Source organism: Oreochromis niloticus, linkage group LG16 (genome assembly GCF_001858045.2).
Source record: "Oreochromis niloticus isolate F11D_XX linkage group LG16, O_niloticus_UMD_NMBU, whole genome shotgun sequence".
NCBI classification, from domain to species: domain Eukaryota; kingdom Metazoa; phylum Chordata; class Actinopteri; order Cichliformes; family Cichlidae; genus Oreochromis; species Oreochromis niloticus.
The window spans coordinates 34,906,134-34,931,792 of NC_031987.2; the positions used below are offsets into that span (position 1 = coordinate 34,906,134).

Below are 25,659 nucleotides of genomic sequence, written 5' to 3' on the forward strand. Positions count from 1 at the left end.
GTATGTACAGAAATCAATAGCATCCCCTTGTTTAAACTTTCAGATACTGTAATGGGGGTTTTGGATTTTCAGAAATTGTTTCCTCAAACAATAAAGTGTTTTCAGATTGCTCAACATTAATGACCCTACAGGTAGACATGGAAATTTCAGGGGATCTTATAAAGCAGAACTCCAGGTTTTTGCTCCTGGTAACAACTCAAATGTGTGTTGTTGTTTTCCCACAGCGTGTAAATTTTGCATCTGTTTTATTAGCCTTTTGACACTTGTGAAAATTTACAAGATGACAGAACTTGTGAAAGGAGGACTATCTACGTCCGTGGGGTTTGTTTCACATACGTCCCTCAGGAAGCTATTACTGACAAGGAGCTCTGGGTGGATATGAATGTCGCTCACCTTGCTTGGAATGACAATGGTAAAATATGTTTGTGCGGTCTCCCAAGGTAAAGGGCCAGTTTTACAAATTCATAGTTTTTACTCCCCTAAGGATTACCTTGCTTTACATTGGCTGCCTGCATAACTGCCTCATGCCTGCAAGGTGCTGTGAGAATAGAGGAGAAAAAGGCGAACAGTCTGTGTTCACACAACAGACAGACAGAGACTAAATACCAGCCAGAATTAGAGAAGCACTACATGTTGATATCATCTACAGCTACATGTAAATAACTTATGTTATAAAAAATAAGAAAAAAAACATATTTACACAACAGCGAGCAGCAATCTGTCTGCCAACAATCTGACAGGCAGCTCCAATCACAAGCTGCTGCTCTACGTTCACATTCTTCCTCTAAGTAAGGTGACAACAGACTTTTTGTTTAACGTGTGGACAGAGACAGCTATTACCATAAAAAGGCTTTCATTTCAAATAGAACCTGACAGGATGAGTGTGTGAAATGAGGTGTGTAATCACTTAGCAGCACACACTGTAGCTGTGATTATTTATTTAGCCTTTGGTCTTTTTTGATTTACAAAAGTTTAATTGTGGATCTTTTTTTTCCCGAGGTTTCTCACATTTCTTGAAATAAGCCTCAAGCAGCGATGAGCAAACATTAACACCTTTGCCCACACTTTGATAAGTGTGTTATGGCATCAAGCCTTGGATATATCACTCTTTGGAAAATAATTAGGTAACACCTGCTTTAAAAGAAGCACTTTCCCATTTTTGTTTCATTTGCCTTTTTAACAAAGCCGCAACAACAGCAGCAGTGGAAAGGAACACATTTCTTGAAGGGCTTCGACTGTTCATATAATTTTTCTAATGATAAGTAAGATTGAAAAAGATTACAGAATAACAGATAAGGTCATAGCTTAGCCTCCAAACGGACTGCACAGTTGGTTATAAATGAGAAATGTACAGCAATGAAAGTTTAGAGTCCATATCGACCTCCTCTTCACCGATCTGTCACACTCAGCTTGTTTGGAGCCCCCGTCACTTTCCAGCACCCCATGTACCAGGTGCTGTGTCCTGTTGCTGCGTATGCTGCTGCCTATCTGTATGACATCATAATCCACAGTAACACCTGGGCGGAGCACGTGCAGAGGCTCGTGACCCCACCTGAAGAAGTGTGCTGTTGGATCGAGGGAGATAAATATTTGGGGTACCACTTGGTGCACCTGCAGCTGAAGAAAACAACAGCCATCACATCCTGCCCATGTCCCTTGACCAAAAAAGAGTTGAGGCGGTTCTAGCAACTGGTTGTTTAATACTGCCGGTTCGTGCCCGGCTTCGCAGAGCGAACCAGCCCCTTTTAGTGATCTCACCCAAGAGGGTGGCCCAGATCTGGTCCACTGGACGCTGCAGTACCGGGTGATGTTTGCGAGGTTGAAGAAGGCTCACTGTGGGGAGCCGCTGCTCCACACACCTAACTTTTCCCTCCATTTTACTCTGCAGATGGACATCCTCAGACAGAGGGCTGGTACAGGGGCTCGACCGCCCGGTTGTGTACATGAGCTGGTTGAAGAGAGACCAAATACAGTACAGTGGAGAAGAAGTGCCTCCACCACATGAAGGATGCCAATGCCCGGATCAGCTGGTGGTACCTGGCTCTGAAGCCCTTTAAATTCAAGGTGACCCATAGGCTGGGGGTGCAGATGGCTGTGGCGGGGAGAGTAGGTTCAGCCAACTCTCACTGTTTTAGTGACACCGGGACCTGGAGGAAGACAAATGGAGACAGCTGGAAAGCTGTTGAGTGGACAACCTGTGAAAGAAAACGTACATAAAGAAAGTGTCAAAGGTGTTTAAAAAGGTCACAGTCATCACCAACACATCCGTTCACTCCTATTCTCTCCATAAGACCTAATAAATTAGTGATCATATGGTGAGCATTCATTGAATTGGTTGTTACAGAAACACATTCATAAAGTCGAACATACTGTAGAGCAGGTTTATTCAGTGTGCACAAGATCGGAGGACAATGTTTAGTACTGCTGCTCCATTCATGTGGGAGAAAACAACAGTTATGATCGATGCGCTGATAAACACATTTAGAGGGGAGAAAATATTGTGTGACTGCTATAATCCTTCAGCATATCCTAACTCATTACTGGAGTTACCACTTCAGTCAAGAGGGAATAATTCATATGTGCATTTTTTAACAGTAAAGGCAAATGTGGGATTTTCTGCCATCTAACATTTTTGAAGGAAACAAAGAAATTATATTCAAAGTCCTGTGAATGTGAACTTTTTAACTAGATGAAGTCATTGCTGTATCCTGCCAAAGAAGAGGTCCATCTTCTCATTTCTAAGATCAAGTAGTAAATAATAAGGTTAATAGGGAGCTCATCAACTGTGGCACATATGTTCTTCCCATTTCCTTAAAAGGGCCAAGAAGCTGGAAAGGATGGCGAGCACTTCCTGGCCTACTAGAAAGTTCTGTTTGCCTAATATGATGCATAAACATGGGAGCTCTAAACACTGATAGTCACTATACAGTGGGCCTATACGAGCTCTTACAGTTTCTAAAGGAACTGTAAGAAACTGTGACTTTAGAGTGGCTACAGGCACGCAGCAATGACTATAGATTATAAATAAAAGAAAGTCATTCAATTCTGTGTTCAAGGCAACAAAAAGGCATAATTAGTGCTAAGTAGCAGATTAATGAGACACTAGAATTTCACTCACAAAGACTACACATAAGAAACTATACACTCCTGGATAGGCTGTACCATTTAGAAAGCCATAACATTTGTCAGATATTTCCACCAATTTGATTACACTAACAGGCACAGCGCTAAGGTCCAGTTCAGTGATGAGTTAGAGGAGGTAAGGGGCTACCATCATCATCTGTGCCAATCAATGCAGCACAGGCCCTACATGTAAGCCTTAATAAAATCTCAAATGGGTGAGTTATTTAAAATAAAAATCTTTGTACTATTCATAGCTGTTATGATGAGGGAAACTACGTATAGAGAAAAAACAGTGAACGTAAACGTCCTTTTTAATGACGAATGACTCACATTTGGCCAAGTGGCAGCTGGATGAGCTCCACTTTTTGGTGCTTGTTTTCATTTTGATTCATTTTCCAGTTTCACACTGGTGCTGGCTCAGTGATTTGTGCAGTACTGTAGAAAGCTAACAGATTCATGTCAGTTACCTTAACACTACATACTAAAAGGCCGAGGGTACCAGAACATACTTTTTATGATTATAACATTTTTATCTCCATTTCAAAATCAGCAGCTCATGTATCCCTGAAGTATTTGGGGAGAGTATGATGCAACCAGCTGAGAATCCTATAATGGAGCAGGAATGTGTCCAGCCTATCACTGGATACAGAGTACAGAGTACTCTCCTGCCCCTTTTCCACCCCTATTTGTAATAATTTACGAGTTCTCAAAGCTCTCTACATTATCACTTATTATCAGATCTTACAACTTTGTAGAACCTCATGCTGCTTTTTAAGTGACAAACTATGAAAAGAAACAACCAAACAAACAAAACAACAGGCAGATTTCATGTTATGGTTATTTATTACAATAGTAATAATGGTAATGGTAAATATTGTTGATAGTAGATTGGAAGACCTCATTCCACAGAAATGCAAATTACCAGCAGCTAAACTGTCTGAACCCAGTGAAAGACACTTCTCTGTGTAACAACAGATCAGTGGGGCTTACTGGTGTGAAGATGAAGGGAAGGTCACTGTGAGCAAAACTGGCTATTCTCAATTGTAGATAGCGTGTTCAAAACCTGACCTTCAAGAGTAATCTCAGCTAATGATGCTAATAAAGCTCCCTCATGTCCTCCATTGTTTCACTCTCCCAGCCCGGCTAATCACGGCGTCTCTAAATATTTTCTCTCACACATTTTTTTCTTTTTTTTGAAAATAAGGCTGATAGATGTGAAGGTCATTCATCATTTTAGTGACTGGTTAATGCTATCAGCTTCTGGCAGCAGGTTTAATCATCCTGGATAAACCTACTGGTTCATTATTCAATACTGCACATCTTGCAAAGAATGAAATGTTATTAAAAAGTTGCAAAGCTGGTGGATTGCAAAACCTGCTAAGAGGAGCGTTTGGCTCCCATCTATGAGTGCTGCGAATCTAAGCGTACAATGAGGGAGGTGTATCATCAGAGCAAAAACTCTAATAACCTCTCTAACCAGCTGAGCTACGAAGCTCATATATCATGTCAGGAATCACACCGACCCTGACCTTATTACCTCAGCACACAATAATAGCTCCGTATTACAATAAATAATGGCATTATAGCAAAAACAAACAAGCAAACAAAACCCAAATTTAAAAAATCCCAATAATCTTCAACTTCTGAAATACAGCATGGGAAAATCTCCTCATGCACCACTGCAGCTGCTGTATGAACAACAATGTTTTTACCCATAACTATGAAACCAGGTTCTGTTATTAGTTTATTTTATGTTTACTTGAGACAGGCTTTGGGTTGTTGATGAGAGTTGCTGATGACTGAATAAGGAAGTAGAGAAAAATACTCAGCGGAAGAAGACAAATGGAATAGTCAGGGAGATAAAGAGAGTACATGGGAGTACTGGGAGGCTAGGCAGAGGTGGCAAAGGAAAAGACTTAGAGTGAGTTGTATATGAGGCTGGACAGTAAGGAAGAAGAAAAGAATTGAGCTGGAAAGGATGTGCAGCAAGTGCGGGACGATAGAAATGGAAATGCACTAACAAGTGAAGAGAACGTGTTCCAAAGATGAAAAAAGCTCTCCAAGGAGCTCACAGATGAAGAAAATGACAGAAAGAGGAGGACAGATGGAGGAAACTTACTGACTGAGGAAGAATTACAGTAGTATAGGATAAATAAGGAGGAAGTGAGGGCAGCTATGAAGACAATGAAGAGTGGAAAGGCATACCTGTGGAATGTGGTATGGAGATGTCAGGGAGAGAGGGGAGTGGACTTTTTCACCAGATTAACATAAGAGAAGAAGTGTGTCATAAGAAGGTCACAGGGAGCTGCACTGTGTCTTTGTCTTTGATGTGGAGACAGCATCTGACAGAGTACCAGGAGAGGAACTGTGCACTGCATGAGGAAGACAGATGTGGCAGAGACGCATGTGAGGATGGTTCAGGACATGAGGACAACAAGACAGTGGTGAGATGTGTGGTAGGAGTGACTGATGGGTTCAAGGTGAGGGTGGGATTACATCAGGGATCAGCTCTGAGCACCTTCTTGTTTGCAGTAGTGATGGATAGTTTGACAGATGAGGTCAGGCAGGAGTCTCCGTAGACTATGATGTTTGCAGACAACACAGTATCTCCAGAGCCTGAAGCAGCACAAGCAAAGCAGAATACATGTGTGTGAATGAGAGGGGAAACAGGTGGGGACATGAACATGAGCAGAGGTAGTGACGGGAGATGAGTTTAAATACTTAGGTCAATCATCCAAAGCAAGTGCATAAGAGAGGTGAAGCAGAGAGTGCAAGAAAGGTGGAGTGGGTGGAGACGACTGTCAGGAGTAATTTGTGATGGAAGGATAGCAGCAAGAGTGAAAGGAAATATTTAAAAAATGGCAGTGAGACCTGCTGATGCATGTGTAACAGTCTTTATATGGTATCAATCCACTCGCCTCAAACATCAGTGCGATGGGGAAACAGCCTCACCTAACCTAAGTGGTGTGACCAGTTAGGTGAGGCTGGCTGCAGTAATCACTGCCAGAGAGAGCGTGCTGTGTGGGGCAGTGTGTGGACTGACCCGACACCGTTATCTTTCCATTCAGGAAGCAAATCTGCATCGATCAACCAGAGACTCCTCGTCTTCTTTAAAAACACAATGCAGAGTCGAGGAGCTTGTTTGGGCCGGCCTGTCACAGCAGTGTGAAGCAGAAACATATGATGGCACTGACAAAAAGAAAGGAGGTGGAGTTTAAGATACTAATATTTTCTTTGGGAGTGACCAGAACAGACTGATTAGAAGAGAGTATTTCACAGGTACAACTCAGCTTTGGAGACAAACTTTGAGACACAAGGTTGAGATTGGAAATGTGCAGGAGTTATAATGGATATACTGGACAAAGGATGCTGAATAAGGAGCTCCAGGCAGGAGGGGAAAAAAAGACATCTGAGAAGATTCATGGAAGTAGTGAAGAAGAATGGTGTGACAGAGGAGACGAGACAGGATGAGACGGAGGCAGATGATCCGCTGCAGTGATTCCTAAAGGCAGCAGCTAAAAAAAGATGAACGTGGCAGTGATGGCGGTGGGTGGGTTTGGTTTCAGTGTGTCCATGGATGCACATGTGTGTGAAAATCAGCAGCAGTGACACTTCAGCATTACTGACGGTGGTCTCAGAGGGATAAAGGGACATAATTCACACTTTACACATTATCACAGTATAGATCAAAAACATCACAGCTCTGAGTGCACAGACTAGTTTGTAATAAGTATGTTTTGAGTTCTATTAATTAAAGCTGAATTTGTCTTTAAATCTGCCTGGCTGTTATGTTTTCATGTTGTAGGAGATGATATTCAGTGATGACAGATGTTTTTCCTCCAAAAATGAATATTGTAAAAAACATTTTTTTTAAAGTCTCCATGGTCTTTGAAACATTAATTAAGCATTAATCATTACTTTTTTAAATGTTAGATGATTGATAAATACATTCTAGATTGATCTGTAGTTCAGAATTTGATATAAGCATTTATTATCGGGGAATTCTTCATACTGTAAGGCACAAAATATGAAGAGTATCTAAGGATTAGTCATGTGACTGTCATAGTCCACCAGTCTCCTGTGTTGACTCACCTGTTTCTGTTTCCGCTGTTCAAACTCTCTCTCCTTTCCCCCTCTGTGTATGTGTGTGTGTGTGTGTGTGTGTGTTTACATATTGTCGTGGGGACCAAAAATTGGAAGTTTACTATACTTGTGGGGACCAACAACATTTACGGGGACAAAATGTAGGTCCCCACGAGTGTGAAGGCATTTTCAGACTCTAAACGTGGTTTTAGTGTCAGAGTTACAATTAGGTCATGGTTAGGCTTAGGCTCAGGGTTAGGGTCAGGCATTCACTTTTGATGGTTAGGGTTACTGTAAATGGCTAGGGAAGGCATTATGTCAGTTAGATGTCCCCACAAAGATATGAAAACACGTCTGCGTGTGTGTGTGTGTGTGTGTGTACCAGTCATCACATTTTCTGTTGCATGGACAGGGCCTCGTTCCCCCTTCTGTTTCCCACCTTTGCCTCCAGCACACCTGTAGATAATGGATTCAGCTGTTGGCAGTCCTGACATTAACTGCCTGCTATTTAAGATGCTCCTCAGTTGATTCCTCTCTGTTGTCTGAATGAGTTACTGTGAGAGTTTCTCCAGTGAGGAGATAATCTGTGGACCTGTTCGTATCACAGCCCTGGACCCACTAACTAACACTCCCTCTGCTGTAAACATTGTTCTTGCTTCAGTGTAAATGAACTCACTGTGACTGAACTGTTCAGCACATTGAGTTGATTACGCACCATCGATTGTGACAGCCAATCAGAAAAGCAAGAAAATATTAAACCACATAGACTTAGGGTTAGAAAGTATGTTGTTGATATTACATTTCAAAAAAGGTTTTTCAAAGAATTTGCACAAACTATAACTGTTAGCATAGTGTTAGCCTGAGCATCCTGAAAAAGTCGCTCCAGCTAAAGAAGGCAACTGGTGAAAAGTCCCAGGTAATAAACCCGAAGTGGTGGTTGTCCCCTCGGAGGTGGTCTCGAGGGACTTTCCCATGCACATCACTGGGGCTGAGGCAGGTAAACCTCTGTGAGACATCGCCCCACGGCATCATAGTGTAAGCTATGGAGGAAGAAGTCTGGAACTCTCCCATGAATGCTAAGGATCTTTATTATTGGTGAATCATAAACGCTGACCTTGCTGGATGATTCATAAATGTGCTCCTGGAGTAATTTTGCCATTCCTGGAAAGTTCCACTACTCCGAGTTTCTCCATTTTTGAATAATGATTTCTTAGGAGTCTCAAAGCCTGTTAAACCTCATCCAGACTGACAGATGTCAAAGACTTTGTTTCAAAGTTTCAAACCTTTAGCCTTTTGCCATATGCATAGTAAAGACATATGCTTCCTTTGCTGTCCACAACAGATGTTAAACAGAAAAAATTCACACATAACACAGATAACTAGAACAAAAGATAAAGATAATAGAAACAACTATGAAGAACTACACTGAGTACATTAAAAGAAATACAGTAGAAATATTTCCTTTGGGCTGTGGCATGATGTAGTGATGGTAAATTCGATTCTTTTTACTGAATCGAGTTTTAATGAGTCACACACCAAAGTGAATCGGGTTTCTTGAGTCATTTGAGTCACTGAGTCAGTTGACCAGAGAGTGCAAAAATGTATATTTTCACTCAAACTTAATTTGTTTCTCTTTTAATGTAAATCCTACTGCTAAGATGAATGATTGTAAAAGAAAACAACTATTTTTTTAGAGCAAAAACGAGCAAAAAAAATTCTAAAGGGAACATTTATTTATTTTTATTTTATTTTATTGGTATTTTCCTTAAATGTGTCAAATATATATTTACTCATCTAAATGTCCACTGAGCTGTGAGCCAGGGGGCGGTAAAGCGCCTTAACATTGGTTGCCAACCAAGAAGAAGAAGAAGCTGTGAGCCAGGAGGGAGGGGGTGAGTGAGTGAGTGAGTGAGTGATTCGTAACAGGAAGAGAGGGGGTGAGTGAGTCAGTGATTTGTTCAACTCGTTTGAGCTGTGAGCCAGGAGGGAGGGGGTTAGTGAGTCCTGAGTGATTCGCTTATGCTATGATTCAGCACAGCAAGGGAGGGGGTGAGTAACTCAAATGTGCTGTTAGCATGCTAGCTGAGCGATGCTACTGTGAACCGAGGAGCTATTATCTTGATGTGAGCTTCTACTCAGGGTTTTTTCTTCCAGTTCAGAGTAGAAATGTTTTTGTTAAGCAACTGGCTGTTGTTTTTTCCCCCACAATTTTAATTATAAGCTAGATATATTCCTACTAATGGAATTAGCTTGCTAACAGCAACAGGGATGAGTCAGTGAGTCAGTTGCGCTTGTGAATCATGATTCACGATTCAGTAAAGTGATTCTCGATTCACGATTCAGTAAAGTGATTCTCGAGTATTGAACGATTCGTTCACGAATCGAACATCACTAGCATGATGAGGTTAGCCTGCTTCACTTTGCCAGACAGGTCAGGTGTATCAGTAATCAGGCCTGTTAGTGAAACTGAGATTGAACGAAGTGTGAGGGAAAAAATAAGAAATTAGGAAGGGGATTTTTTTTAGTAATTTCATTTGGTTTTATATTAGAAAGGCAATTATTTATTTTAATCACCTTTCTAGCTTTTTAACATGCGGCAAATGTAATGAAAACCCCTATAAACAAAAAAACAAAGTATAAACAGAGGGTGGATCAAAGTAAAAACTTTGTGTTAATAATGTTTGACAAGGCTTTGAAATGTGTGTTGGATTTGCTGTGTATATATGTATATATATTTGAAATTTGAAATCATTTGGAGCCAAGGTATTGTTATTCATTCAGTATTGATCACAGGAAGCAAATCACCTAAATACCAATTAAGATTAACATTTGTTTGTATCCTCTGAGTCATCGTTAAATTTACAAACTCTTCATCCAAAAATAAGACACTGTATAAAAATTTAAATTTATAAGGAAAAAGAGAAAAATTTAATAATAGTAACGTATACTTTATTGATCCCGGTGGGGAAATTACTTGTTTTTTCTCTGCATTTGACCCATTCCAACCCCCGACTTTCTGATGATGGGGCATCCACTCTACCTACTGAGCTATCCCTCCCCACTAGCTGTATATATAGAACACCTGGCTCTAGTATTTAAGTATTTAATGACTTCATAGAAGAAATATTCTCTAAAATAAATCAAAAAGTTATGTTTATCTGTGGTGATTTTAATATTGACCTGTTGAATCCGAAAAAGCATAAAATGACCGACAAATTTCTAAACTCTATGTACAGTTTGAGTTTACATCCTAAAATAACCAGGCCTAGCAGAATTACACCACATTGTGCCACCCTACTCGACAATATTTTCACTAACAATATGGAAAACAACATTGTGAGCGGATTATTAATTAATGACATCAGTGATCACCTACCACTTTTTGCAGTTTATGACACTAATTATAAGAGAAATCAGCATGAAGAACAACTGAGATACAGACGAGTAAGGACAGAGAAAACTGAATGCACTTAAGAACAATCTATTAAATCAGGACTGGGACAATGTGTACAAAGAAACTGATATTGATATTGCATATGGCGTATTTTTAAGAATATTCATGGAATTGTACGATAAAAACTGTCCAACAATAAAATACAAAAGAAAGCACAAATATTCAGATAGACCATGGATCACTAAGGCTTTACAAAATGCATGTAAAAAGAAAAATACACTCTATAGGGAATTCCTAAAACAAAGAACAAAAGATGCTGAAAATAAATATAAAAAATACAAAAATACGTTGACCAATATTATATGTGTATGTAGAAAGGAGTATTATAGTAAAACATTGAACAACAATAAACATAATATGAAGGGAATATGGGATGTTTTAAACAGTATCATTAAAAATAATTCTGGACAACAAAGTTATCCTCAATATTTTATTGACAATGGCAATATTATGGAAAACACTGCTGATGTGGTCAACAGCTTTAATCATCATTTTGTAAATATTGGACCAAATCTGGCAGAACAAATTCCTGAGTCACTGCCATCAGTAGACTGTAGTGAATGCCTGATTGATAGGAACCCTAATGTTTCTCACAGCAGTGGAGGAAAAAGAAAAAATTGACACTGTACACATGCGTAAATATAAAACATCTACTGATTGTAATGATATTGACATGAAAATCGTCAAGAAGATCATAGAAGGAATTGTAGGACCTCTAATATATATTTGCAACTTATCATTTCAGACTGGAAAAGTTCCAAACAAAATGAAAATAGCTAAAGTTGTGCCGCTGTATAAAACTGGGGATAGACACCACTTCACAAATTACAGGCCTGTTTCTTTACTACCACAATTCTCCAAAATCCTAGAAAACCTGTTTAATAAACGATTAGACAAATTCTTAGATAAATATAAATTACTCTCTGACAGTCAATATGGATTCAGATCAAAAAGATCAACATCTGTGGCATTAATCGAATCAATTGAGGAGATTACAAATGCTATAGATCATAAACAGTATGCAGCTGGACTATTTCTGGATCTCAAGAAAGCATTCAACACAATCAGTCATGACATATCAATTAATAAATTGGAACGGTATGGGATCAGGGGGGTTGTACTGCACTGGGTGAAAAATTATTTAAGTGACAGGAAACAATTTTTGAAGCTGGGTGTCCATTCTAGTGATGTGTCGGTCGCGAACGAAACGGCTCTTAGAGCCGACTCTTTGAAGTGAATGACGCGAGCCGGCTCCTTATTGGGAGCTGTGTGTTTTTTGTTTTTTCTTTCTCTCACCCTCTCTCTCGCACTTTTTTTCCTGCTTCACTCCACACGCGAGCCTTGTGCTTTGCGCTGGGAAGAGGGGGGAGGATAGTTACACTCGCAGTAACACAGGAACAGAGCAGGAGGGAAAGAGAGAGAAAGAGAGCCAGGGACAACAGCGTCACATTAGAAAGGTATAGTAATCATCCACAACTATTTTCAGTTGCGGCCCATATGACAGAGAATGTGCATCTTATTTTTGTTTTCATATTTTAATTTATATTTAATTGTGTTGTGGTTTCCAGCATTTTGTGTTGTTTCACTTTAAATTTGTTTAAAAGGAAAAAGCTGAAAATTTAAGTAGTTAAAAGTTGAAATGTAAATAGTTGGTTTTTGTATTATATGATTTATTTATTATATTTTACGTGGAGTGAATAAATAAAAGTATATTTACGGTGGCCGCAAGAGACAAAGCACGTACAAACTTCAAAACACGTACAAAACACAACAGAAGTGCTCCAGGATGCTAGGGCGCAGTGTTGAGCTTTTGTTACCTAGTGGCTACACAAGCCAGGAAGTACCAACGACCGGATTTGGTGTGTGGTAGTAACAGGTAAATGAACATTTTTTTTAAATTATTAGAATATATATGAGTGCTTGTGTATAAATACACAAACACATATGCTTTCAATTGTGTAATTTAAGTGATCTAGGTAGCTCTGTTTTGGAAGTTCAGTTAAAGCTAGAAATGTGCTTTAGAGTTTGTATGTGCTTTGTCTCTTGGGGCCACCATATATATTTATATATAAACATATATAAATAAAACCACGTTGTTGTTTTTTACATTATTAATTCCTTTTGTGCATAATTTTATATTGTTGTTAATAATACATTAATTAAAGCAACAAAACAACCTGAAGAGCCGATTGGGAGCCGAAAGAGCTGGCTCTTGTTAGTGAGCCGAGCCGAAAGAGCCGGTTCTCTAAAAAGAGCCGGAAATCCCATCACTAGTCCATTCCTCATCATGCTTGGACATTGCTTGTGGTATTCCACAAGGCTCTGTACTGGGTCCAAAATTATTTATTATTTATATAAATGATATTTGTAAGCCATCTGATATATTAAAATTAGTATTATTTGCAGACGACACAAATATTTTTTGTTCTGGGGGGGAATCTAAAGGAGCTGCTGGATACAATTACTTCAGAAATGTGCAAAATTAAAAAATGGTTTAACAGGAACAAACTATCGCTAAATCTAAGTAAAACTAAAATAATCTTATTTGGGAATTCCCTTAGAAATGCACAAGTTGCAGATTCATATAGATGGAGTGGAAATTGAAAGAGTACTTGAACATAAGTTTCTTGGTGTGATTATAGATGATAAATTAAACTGGAAGTCTATAAATTATATACATAAGAGAATTTCAAGAAGTGTTTCAATCTTGAGTGAAGTAAAACACATTCTGGACCACAAATCACTCCACATTCTCTATTGTTCCTTGATTGCACCGTATTTGCATTACTGTGCAGAGGTTTGGGGCAATACTTACAAATGTTTGCTATCATCAATCTTTATACTACAAAAAAGGGCCATAGGGATAATCCATAAAACTGGTTACAGAGATCATACAAATCCACTATTCCTAAAATCAAAAATTCTAAAATTCATAGATCTGGTTCATTTTCTCACTGCACAAATTATATATAAAGCAATAAATAACCTTGTTCTATGTTCTACAATGAAACTTAAGACCCTTGTGGATGAAACATCAACTCCAAATCAGCACAGATATGCAATGTGTATAAAATAATCATAACTAAGCCTGTAAATAGAAAAGGTCAATGTGATGACAAACATCTTCAATACAATATGAACCCTGTAAGAAATATTACTAATCAAATAATGCTGTAGAACATGTTATTAATGCAATTATAATAATGCAGGTTATATGGCAGCAATAAAAGAATTTCTGAATCTCCACACAAGGAGGTATTTCTGTAGTCTACAGGGAGTGCAGAATTATTAGGCAAGTTGTATTTTTGAGGAATAATTTTATTATTGAACAACAACCATGTTCTCAATGAATCCAAAAAACTCATTAATATCAAAGCTGAATGTTTTTGGAAGTAGTTTTTAGTTTGTTTTTAGTTTTAGCTATTTTAGGGGGATATCTGTGTGTGCAGGTGACTATTACTGTGCATAATTATTAGGCAACTTAACAAAAAACAAATATATACCCATTTCAATTTCATTTATTTTTACCAGTGAAACCAATATAACATCTCCACAGTCACAAATATACATTTCTGACATTCAAAAACAAAACAAAAACAAATCAGCGACCAATATAGCCACCTTTCTTTGCAAGGACACTCAAAAGCCTGCCAGCCATGGATTCTGTCAGTGTTTTGATCTGTTCACCATCAACATTGCGTGCAGCAGCAACCACAGCCTCCCAGACACTGTTCAGAGAGGTGTACTGTTTTCCCTCCTTGTAAATCTCACATTTGATGATGGACCACAGGTTCTCAATGGGGTTCAGATCAGGTGAACAAGGAGGCCATGTCATTAGTTTTTCTTCTTTTATACCCTTTCTTGCCAGCCACGCTGTGGAGTACTTGGACGCGTGTGATGGAGCATTGTCCTGCATGAAAATCATGTTTTTCTTGAAGGATGCAGACTTCTTCCTGTACCACTGCTTGAAGAAGGTGTCTTCCAGAAACTGGCAGTAGGACTGGGAGTTGAGCTTGACTCCATCCTCAACCCGAAAAGGCCCCACAAGCTCATCTTTGATGATACCAGCCCAAACCAGTACTCCACCTTGCTGGCGTCTGAGTCGGACTGGAGCTCTCTGCCCTTTACCAATCCAGCCACGGGCCCATCCATCTGGCCCATCAAGACTCACTCTCATTTCATCAGTCCATAAACCCTTAGAAAAATCAGTCTTGAGATATTTCTTGGCCCAGTCTTGACGTGGCAAGGTAAGGTAAACTTTACTAGTCACGATGAGACTTCTTCCCCGTCTCTGTCAGTCCCTGCATCCTTAAATGTCTCCAGTCCCGAGTTCCCTCTGACTGTCTCCTTGGTGCATTTAAACCCCTGTTCCTCCCTGTCCTCGTCGTCTGTTGTCTTCATCTCCATTATTAGTCGTCATAATTTTACCCTCTCTGTGCAAGTCTCCAAATTTCTTTATTAAATCATAAGATTCTTAAATTCATCAAGTCTCTCTGTGCCTGGGTCCTCGTTACAAAACATGACATCATTGTTTTGTACATTTTAACACTATTTAATCCCCACATTTGTGAAAGAAAAGCAAAACACTTTTTTGAAAAGTTTGTAACAAAACCATCAAATCTGATAAAGGTTATTTAAATGCTGCCAAAGAAGAATGGATTGGAATTTTAAAAAATACATATCCTAACCTTACTTACTGCTGGAGAATAATGAATGATGCTCATAGTGAGTAAAAAGTAAACTGAGTGCATTTTTTGGACAGAGATTCACTTTTAATGTGTTTGTATAATATAATACAGATAGATAAAAATACACTCCAAAAATAGAAGAGTCCTTGAAATGTACAAAATATTATTAAAAAATTAGAAAAATTGAGACACCTTGGCCTATGGTACAATGTATACAGTGTATGAAAAGATCTTTACTGCAGATACTACTATGGCTCTGCAGATTTTTTCTTTTCTTTTAACCTATGTCGCCTCACCTTGAGGTTGGTAAATCTGTCCATCACATTTTGGTGGTCAAGTCTCTCAAGCATCTCTTTCTCAACTGACATCACAGCCAGGGGCTGGAGTCTGCTTTGACCCATGGTCCTTCTCAGCCAGGTATGGAGCTGACTCAAGACACTAAAAGACCTTTCACAGCTACAGCTGCTAACTGGGTTTGTTAGGGCAACCTGAATAACAGTTTTCAGTTTGGGGAAGATCTGATTATCCAGAAGATTGTACAATGTTAACATATCTGGGATGGCACCAGCCTCACTCTTGAGCTTCAAAAAGGTTTTGGCAACCGTGACTAAAGTTCAATATGGTAATGCAGTGCCAGGGCCGACAACCCAGTTTGTTTTGCAGATTCTGTACAGCAGCTTTAATATAGGGAGAACACAACTTCCAGATTGTATGAGTAAAATTAGTTTGTTTTTGTTTCCTTTGCCAGTTTAACAGTTTCTGTTTTGCCTGTTAGTATTCCCTGTCTGTTTTCTTACCTGGTTCTTCCTGACCTTGTACTTTCTCCTCATGTTCTCCACTTTCCTCTCTCCCTCTTTGGACTGACAATCACACACAAATAGACTGTATTCAATTAGATTTTTAAAAAATATTATTAAGATCACTAATAAAAAAAAGTCCTCTCTCAGTGTACTTTCAACCAAAGGGCAAATAACCAAAGCACATGTACATCTAATAAAAGATATAAATATTCAAACACTTATCCAACATTATCCTTTATTGAGGGATCATTTGATTTTACACTTTTACCTAAATGTGGCTCCTGTTTTTGAAAAAAATTCCTCAGATATCCATTATGAACCTGGCTGTCTCTCTGTACACACACACACACACACAACAGGAGCTATAAGGTTAATGGACATCCAGTCAGTTAGCTAGTTAGCACCTTGGGTTCAATATCAACACATGCACATATGATAAAATAACCAGTTTCTCTCATTACATTTCAAACAGGACAGTGGTAACAGCAGCAGGCTACGGATAATGTTAAGTTTTAGATTTTAAATAGGCTATATAAATTTCAATGGGAGCAACAGGACGATCAAATATCGCTGAATTTACTACAGAGTAGGACAGGGTAGCAAACATAGGCGGGAAACACGTTTTCAACACAGCAGGTTACCTGGTGTAATGTTTTTCAGCTAAAAAGAAACATGGTCTGACTCCTACCTAACTATATAAAGAGTAACTGAAGGTTAAATGCAGCTAATATGTCCTGTTTTAAGCCGGGCACTTATGCATCCGCTCCGCTGTATCTCAGGTCCCAGCCACTATAACTCTGGCAGCAACACGCCAGAGCCAGAGAAGGAGGGAGGCTGGCTGGAACAAACCATTTTGGGAGGGGGGTAGGGTTATCTCTACTTTTGTTGTTAAAATGTTCCATCTCAATTAAGTACTGTATGCTTTTTATATTTTTAGTAGTGTGTCACACAAACAGCAAATATTGTCCAAAAAAAGTAAGAAATCTTTGGGGGTGCTTTGATTCATTTTGGGGGTGCTGAAGCACCCCCAAAAATGGGCTAAAATCGCCCCTGACCCAGGGTATCTTTCCATGTTCTGGATTTACTTACTTATCAGGTCACACAAAGCTGGCTACCAACGATAACGACGATCACAGCCTGTCCGTCAGGGTTGCAGTCATGTTTGCTGGAATTCCCTCCTATGCATGTGAGAGTAAACACCGGGAAACAAGTATAAAGCACCATTTAAGTTGCAGTGCAGAGTGGCAGTGAGGGCTGCAGTGAAACATCACAGGTGAATAACTGGTGCCCCAGTCATGACCAACACATCACTAGGGCACTCACCCCTGCAGGTTGCCTCCCCAAGTGGGCGGCCTTTAACCATATTAATGAACTATTGTTAAGCTGTAATTCTAACTAGAGCACCATGATGGAAGTGAGTCTTGTTCCTTTAAGCAGTGTTTGATAAGTGTTTACTTACAGAATTGGTATTCCAAGTCTTGCCACTTCATTTGCTGTTGTCTTTTCTGCAGCTCTCTGTTATTTGCAGTTATTTTGTTTAAAAAATCTTTTTTTATATTATAGTAATAGTATATAGTATAGTAAGTAACTATGGTGATTTACCCCATTTAGAGTGGATAATTGTCTTTTTGTTTTGTTTTTATTTTTATTTTCGTTAACGAATACTAGGGAACATTAGAACATTGTCACTGCTCACTGCTGAAGCGAATGAATTTAGAATCTTAAATTATTCTGTTTTGCTGACCTTTCCTTCAGAGCTGTTGGAGTTTGGAGCCGTGCCTCATTTTATGTAAAGGTTATTCTTAGGCCAGGGACATAACACTCATGATAGCATCACCCTTACCGGCAAAACCAGCAGCTTCTACTAAACACTGAAGTTTCTGTTGTCTTGTCATTTGTGGAGCATTTACATTTTATACTGCACTGTATTAAATAATGGCCGCAATAATGCAAGTCCTGAGGAGTCAGCTGAATGGAAAACGGAAAACGAGGTCCAGGCAATCAACACCTACGCCCTGCTGAGATAATAAGCTGACCAATGGAGAAGATGGACACCACTGGTATCGAGACCAGGAAGCTCTTACCATAAATGGAGATTTTGACCCAATCCAGCACCTCGAAACTGTACGCTAAGAGGAAAGAAGGTGTCAGAATCACTATCCAGGATGAAACGGCAATGATGCATGAGTACATCAGGAAGATGGCTACAACTGAGTGTGCTTGGTAGCAGAAAGACGAGGAGCAAGAACGGGAACCATCATTGAAGGAAATTGCCCCTGCATAGCGTGTAAATCTGGCAGATAGACGAAGTGGCTGATGTCAAGAAATCCTACCAGTGGCTGGACTGAAAGACTACAGAGGCACTAATCATGGCATCACAGGAATAAGCTCAAAGTACAATATGCTGGAGGTTTGGGTCTACCACCCAGGTGTAGGGTGGGCAAAGATGCCCCTGAAACAGTCCAGCACATAACAGCAGCATGTATGTGGCTGGCATAGTATACAAGAACATCTGTGCTGAGTGTGGAAGTCCAGAGGTCGGAATGGGGAATGTCCCCTAGGGTGGTGGAGAGTGACCAAGCTAAGATCCTGTGGGACTTCCAGATACAGATGGACAAATGGTGATGGCTAACAACTGGGAAGAGTAGTGTTGGAAAAGAAGGGGAAGACGATCCAAGTGAATAAACACAAAACATTCTCGTGAATATCCATGTTCATGGGAAAAATGTATTTAAATATACTGAAATATAACAGCTCATTTTAAACATAATAGGAATTCATTGACGGTTAATCAGAATTGATATTCATATCATTGATGTCATATATTTACTGAATATAATGTTAAGCTTTGATAATATTGTATCCATATATATGGTGTATTTCAGCCCTGCTTTGAGATCAACCTTACAAATTCTTCTATGGTGTGAATAATGGATTTTGAGTACTCAGTCTTCATTTCATTACCTTTTCTTTTTATAAAATTCTGTTTCTATGAGATTAAGATTTTTGGTTGTGTGCTTGTGTATGTGTGTTTGCATGAGTGTTTTGTTTTTTACCTACCCAGGGATTGCACATGGAAATTAGCTGGTAGCTAAATCTGGTACAAAGCATTTGTTTTCCCCCCTTTGTGATTAATGTATTTTGTACGTAGTCCCTGAAAGAAATAAACACTTAACAAACAAATGGCTGCTTAGTGGTTTCGTGAGTTAGGGCTATACTCGCCGTGTTATTGACAGGAGATCTCATTACAACAGAGAAGCATGCAGAGATTTAGCACAAAGCTGCAACAGACTTCTCATGGACTGGCTGACATTTTAAAGTGGCTATATAAACAGAATAGATGCACCTTTATATCTGAATGACATGAATATATATGATTAAAAAGTATAAACTCCAGTTTGTTTTTAATAATTTTCCTTTTTTAGTCCCAGTTTGATTAAAGTACCAAATCTAAATGATTATGAAAAGCTCATGGTTTGGGTTCGTTAACATCGTTAACTAAATGCTAAAAGGCAAAGTTCTCATATCTGTAACAGGCGTCCCATCTGCTTTCATAATGACTATTGTGATTGGTGCTGCAACAGCAGCACAGAACACTTAGTTTTATAAAACTAAGTGTTCTGTGCTGTTGTTCTGTTCAATTCTCATGGCTTCTGTTTCAGTAGTGGAGGGATGTCTTTCAGCCTAGAAGAGTCATGTTATGTAACGAGATGGGACTGGATGACTACAAGATATTCTTTGCAGGATATCTGATCCTAAGGCCAAAATCACTAACCTCCTTCACTTTATGCATTTATTCACATGTTCTAAATGTAATAACGGCTCACAAGCGTAACCTGCTAGCTGAGTAAGCTGCATATAAATATGATAATAGCAAAAGATCAGCGTTAATTAACAGAGACACATAAAACATCATGAAAGAGTTGCTCATTTAACGGGAGTCCTTTAGCAATCTTTTTCATTATGTTGCTGCTTGGTGCACTTTGTCCACTGATGGTCAGACGTGATTGTTGCCATTCATCATTTTCCACCTGCCTGAGCCTGAGCCACATTCATCACTTCCCACCTGCCTGAGCAGACTGGCCTGCAGAATCACAGAGCCCAAGTGGGAAACGGAAAATCACAGTGATTGAACATCAAGGGAAGCGGATGTCAAACTGGTATTGGCCTGGAATGACACACAGGCCCCTTGCTTTCTCCTGTCACTTTAAAGTGGTAAGTGACCTTCAAAATAGAAACACTACACCATTACTGCTGTACTGTGACAGTCTGATGGTGAATGCTGACAGATGAGCAATGGGGCGCTGAGGCCTTCGGAAAGCAGCTGGATTATTAGGTGTGACCATGAAAACCTTGATGAACTTGTTACAATAAAGTCCAACATGCATTGTTAGCTGAATAGGTTTGTTTGTTTGTTTGTTTGTTTTGTGGAAAGAAACAAAAAATGGACTACTGCTATGGTGATAAATATAATCATCATTTTAAACGTAAAATCGTACGTGTTAAAAGAATGACCTGACAAATTAACCTTTGAACATCCACCAGGTTGTTATTGGACTGGTTCTTATATAGTGCTTTTCTACTCTGTCTGAGCACTCAAAGCACTTTATACAACTAACTCATTCACCCAATCACACCCATTCACACAAGCACCCTGATATATGATGCAGAATATAAAAAACTTTATTTTACAAAGGTGCTCATATTGCTCCCAAGAGTACTCTGTTATATATTTCTAGTGCTTTCATTTGAAATGGAATCAGGCCTGAAGGAAAATCCCTTCTGAGATTTCTCTCACCTTCATTTTTCAGCACACCTTCAGGGAACTAGTGGAGTCCACACCTCAGTAGTTCAGAGCTGTTTGACCAGCGGGGACAAAAACTATATTAGGCAGGTGGATAAAATGCTATGTCTCATTAGTGTATTAGAGCAGCATGGCTTTGTAGCAGCAGAGTGTTGAACTGGCCTGTGTGGAGTCCAGACCTTTCACCAGCTGAAAATATCTAGCATGTTGTAGCATGAATAATACGCCAAAGATCCAGCACTGCTGAGCCAGTAGAATCATTCAGTAATGTCCTGTATTAATTACACTGGGACAACATTAGTCCAGTAACTATGACCTGTTACTGCCATGGTATTCAAATGGACTTGTCTCAATTTCAACATTTCAACATGTTTTATATTCTATTGTTTATAATATTATAATATTGGTATACAGTGATCACCTTTCACGGCTTTGCTGTTTTTTGTGCAACTTTGCATGCTTTTTTTTTTTTTGACCATTGTCAATCAGTCTCGTGCAGTGTCTCCTGTACAGTACAGAATGTGTTCAGCTTGTCAAATTTACTTTGATCACTAGCAGTGTGACTCTGAAGTGCTGTACTGTATGTTTGTAAGTTTCCTCCCCACAAACACAACAAGTACCATACGTACTATTGCTGTGTGATTTATTACTATTACTGAAGGTTACTCGCCATACCAATACCAACTAGACTTTTAAATATTAATATAAAATGAGTAACAGTAGGGTGTAGGACTGGGCAATATATCGAGTTTTTAAATATATCGATATATTTTTATACGAGATATGAGATGTGACAATATCGTTTAGTTTGAAGTTTGATATACCTTTATTAGTCCCACAAGGGGAAATTTCATAAGGCTGCCGACCTATTGCACGCAATGGCGGTGCCATCTTACCCTCTGACCATACATACATTACACAAAAACATCACATGGGGAAGACAGGTCAGAGAGGTATAACAATGGAAAATGCACCACATGAGGAAAGATAAGGAGAAAAAAAATAACTCCTCCCAGACTGAGCTCCAACAGGGAGATCAGTTTGAGAACAGAAAAAAAACACAGCGCTCAGAAACCTTTCAAAAAATGTTTTAGTACGACTTTGGTAAGCTACGGAGCTGCACTGCTTGATGGATTGTTGGAGCATTACGGCTACCGAGGAGCCTCGTGGAGTAATATATACTCTGCGTCAACGTAATATTACCGTACTGTGTGTGTACAAGGACCATAAATGGCACCTGTTATGAGACATGGTTACAAAGAGGATTTCAAACTCCAGGCTGTCAGTCACGCAGTAGAAGTTGGGAACAGAGCAGCTGTGAAATCTGTCTTTGTTATTATGCTCAGCGTCTTTTAGTTTACATTTTGACTGCACAATTGTGAGCTTTTAGTTATGCACAAAAACAGCATTGTTTTATTTTATTTATGGAGCATTATTATTTAATAAATGCTGATAATTTATTTCTGATTAATTTTTTCTTGTACATCTACGCTGTATGTTAATAAAAGTGCCTATGTGAGATTTGGGGACACAGCTTTGACTAGGAACTCTCTTTTTGTTCTTACTTTATGGCTTTAAAAAAATATCTAGATATATATCGTATATCGCCATCCAGCCAAAGAATATCGAGATATGAATTTTGGGTCATATCGCCCAGCCCTAGCAGGGTGGACATTAGGTAAGGCTGCACTTTTTGCAGTGATCTCATATAGTAAACTATTCTGTGCGTATATAAAACAGGTCCGCAGCTCTGAACCGTAGTAAAGGGACCTCTGGCTGATACGTCGGGTTCGTGTCGGGCTCGTGTTGGGCTCGTTGCTGAAAACTAGCTTTACTTTGCTAGCGAGAGACAGAGAGAGGCGTTGGAAGGCTGCTCCAACAGAACTTATTGTTTGGGAGGAAAACACGAACACAGCGTACAGTCGAGTCTTAATAGCGTACTTACAGCTGGGCTCGTCAGGCACTCTTTTTGGCTGCAGTGGTTATTATTATATTTACATGCTTCCATCTCCCGTTTTCTGCTCAGCTTTTCCTTTTTCTCCCTCCCTCGCACTCACAGACACATAACGAGTATGGCAGTCCATTCTCCCTGCAGCACAGACTACACTGCCCATGAGGCTGCATTCTTTAAGGCTATGCCTGTAACACTCTGCCTATTGCCTTCATATTAAATCTTTTTTTGAATAACAAATTTAAAAGATATTTCTTCACGTCACTATGCGCGCTGCAAGTAGAGGTGACATGGGCCACGAGATTGAGACACAGGCATTATAATAATTGTAAAAAATAAAGTTGGCTACTTCACAGATTTCACCTATCACGGGTTATTTTTAGAACGTAACTCCCACGATAAACGAGGGACCACTGTATACGATTTGCAAATTATTGTATCCTATTTTATTTACATATTACACAACATTCCTATTATTTTATTATATATTATTAATTTGGGTTGTATATTAAGATCCTCACATTGTCCTTTTTTTCTCTTTCATGTTTACATTATAGATGATCTGGTCTATTTCATATACTTTTACAGTTTATGCAACAGTTGACATGCTGCAGTGTACTTAGTATTCCCCACCTTGACAGCCAATCCCAGTTGCTGTGGTGTAATATAAATGCCCTCTTGTCACTTATCTTCTGCCCTTCAGAATGATGATGATGATGACGACGCACTGGTGTTTGTGCACAGAGGTCCTCAGAAGTCTGAAGTGTTCAGTCTCTGTCCACCTGGTTGTTATTTATTGATGTCGGCCACGAGGTTTCTATAATCTTCAGTTAGGACAGATGTATGAGAAAGGAATGTCTCCTCTATGCTAATGAATATTTAAAGTATTCATGCTGTTATTTTTGAAAGCTTTATGTTTGGTTCTTAAAACCTTTGCAGTGGTTTCAATCACTTTACTGTCTGCAAGTATCATTTTCAAAGACCTGTAAGAATTTTGTTGCATTTCTGCTACTTTGCTCCTACTTTATTCCTGTATTATCATTTTAACCTTCTACTAGGCTTTTTTGTTTGTTTGTTTGTTTGTTTGTTTGTTTTGGGGGGCATTGTCACATGACACAAACATTACTGCAGTAGATAACCACAGCTATCTGAGTCAGGCACTGGAGCTGTGATTGTCTTCATTCTTTCGTTTTTTGTGACTTTAATAATCAATTGTCCAATAAAATATGCATTAGTAAATTAATTTACAGATAACTTTTTTAGAAATTAATAAAGTAATAAATTATTATTATTATTATTATTGTTATTATTATTATTATTATTATTGTTATTATTATTATATAAATATAGAATTATAAATATAGAAGTAATTAATCATTTAATAAATGCCTTTAAAAAAGTGAAGTACAGGAAAAAGGGGGGGAAAAAACATAATTCTCTCTTGCACAGGATCTCTCCTGTGCCGGTTTCCCATACCTGCACCTGAGGAATGGCAGAGTACTGACAAGGACACAAACCTCTGTGTTTTACCATGCAGCATTTCCAGAGAGCAATGACCGCTCATCAATATCAGCCAGAGATCAATCCCATCTACAGCTGTGGTTGAGACCAAGATATGGGAACAGACAAAATAATAAATACCTCAATTTCAGGTAGATGATGAATAGAGACCTGTGACAGGGTTCACATTCCTGAGCTCTCCTGTGGCTCGTCCTGCAGAACTGATAAATCCAGCTGTGCAATTTCCAGAACCGATACCAATTCACAACAAGAAAATGTATAATCTTAGAAAAATACTGGAGTATATACGATGTGTCTGTCAGAAAGGGTTCAAGGAAATGACCATTTTCACTTTCTGACACCATGTGTCATCATTACATTTTGGCTTTTCTTCACTTTGTACTTCATTCAGCTCAGAAACGTAGTTTACATTTTGTTAAAGAAGGTAACTTATATCATGAAATAAACCCTTTGTTCTCATATTAGGACATTCTGCTGCCCTCAGGTGAATGTATGGCTATTCACCCTATGCAGCGAGCTTAACATAAGAGGAGATGGTTCCAGGAACGACAGGACACATCACTTTGTCTTTGTGTCTTTAACTGAAGACCGTTTTTTCCTCTTTTAATTTGTAAGACTGTGAACATACAGTAAAATAATATGTAAGCATCAGTATCGACATATTTTGCAACCAAAAGCAGAAGTTAGCAACATAGCTTTTCTTATGCTTTACATTCACCATAAACATCTTTCCTTATACGTTCAAATAACCTCTTAAGTAACATGAAAGTAACAAATCTTACAGAAAATAAAGCTAGACATTGATTACTTACAGATTATGGTTCAACAAACTCCCCAGCGATGTAAACTGGGCTTAAAGTTGTGCAGCTTGTTTTCTGCTCCAGGCATTTTCTCACACTGCCTGCGTGAACTTTTCCTGCTGCTTACAACACATCACCAAAGGGGGCAGTGTAGTGCACACAAAATAACTAAAGAAGAAGCCACAAACTCAAGGGGTAATTCTGCCCACTAGTGGGAAAACTGAGAAATGACCCAGCCAAAGAAACCCAATAAAGTAACAACAGAGGGGCAGAATACTCCCCGCCTGACATCCGTGGAATGTCATCCTCTTCTAACATGTAAAAAGCAAGTAAAATACAATGAAACAAAGTTTCTGCTTTTAAGTACAATCCTTAGACACCAATAGCACAACCTCACTTATAGGCCTTATGTAACACCTGTGTTCACCCTTGCGG

At 39.0% G+C, this 25,659-nt stretch overlaps 1 long non-coding RNA gene across 1 annotated transcript; it reads right to left on the reverse strand.

Moving 5' to 3' along the window:
- Positions 1–6,268: 6,268 nt before the first annotated feature.
- LOC112844086 (uncharacterized) lies at positions 6,269–25,443 on the reverse strand. Its single transcript, XR_003216682.1, has 3 exons — positions 25,237–25,443; positions 24,545–24,637; positions 6,269–6,312 (listed from the first exon to the last, which is right to left on the reverse strand). It is a non-coding gene; the product is annotated as an uncharacterized LOC112844086 (long non-coding RNA).
- Between the last annotated feature and the right edge of the window lie 216 nt (positions 25,444–25,659).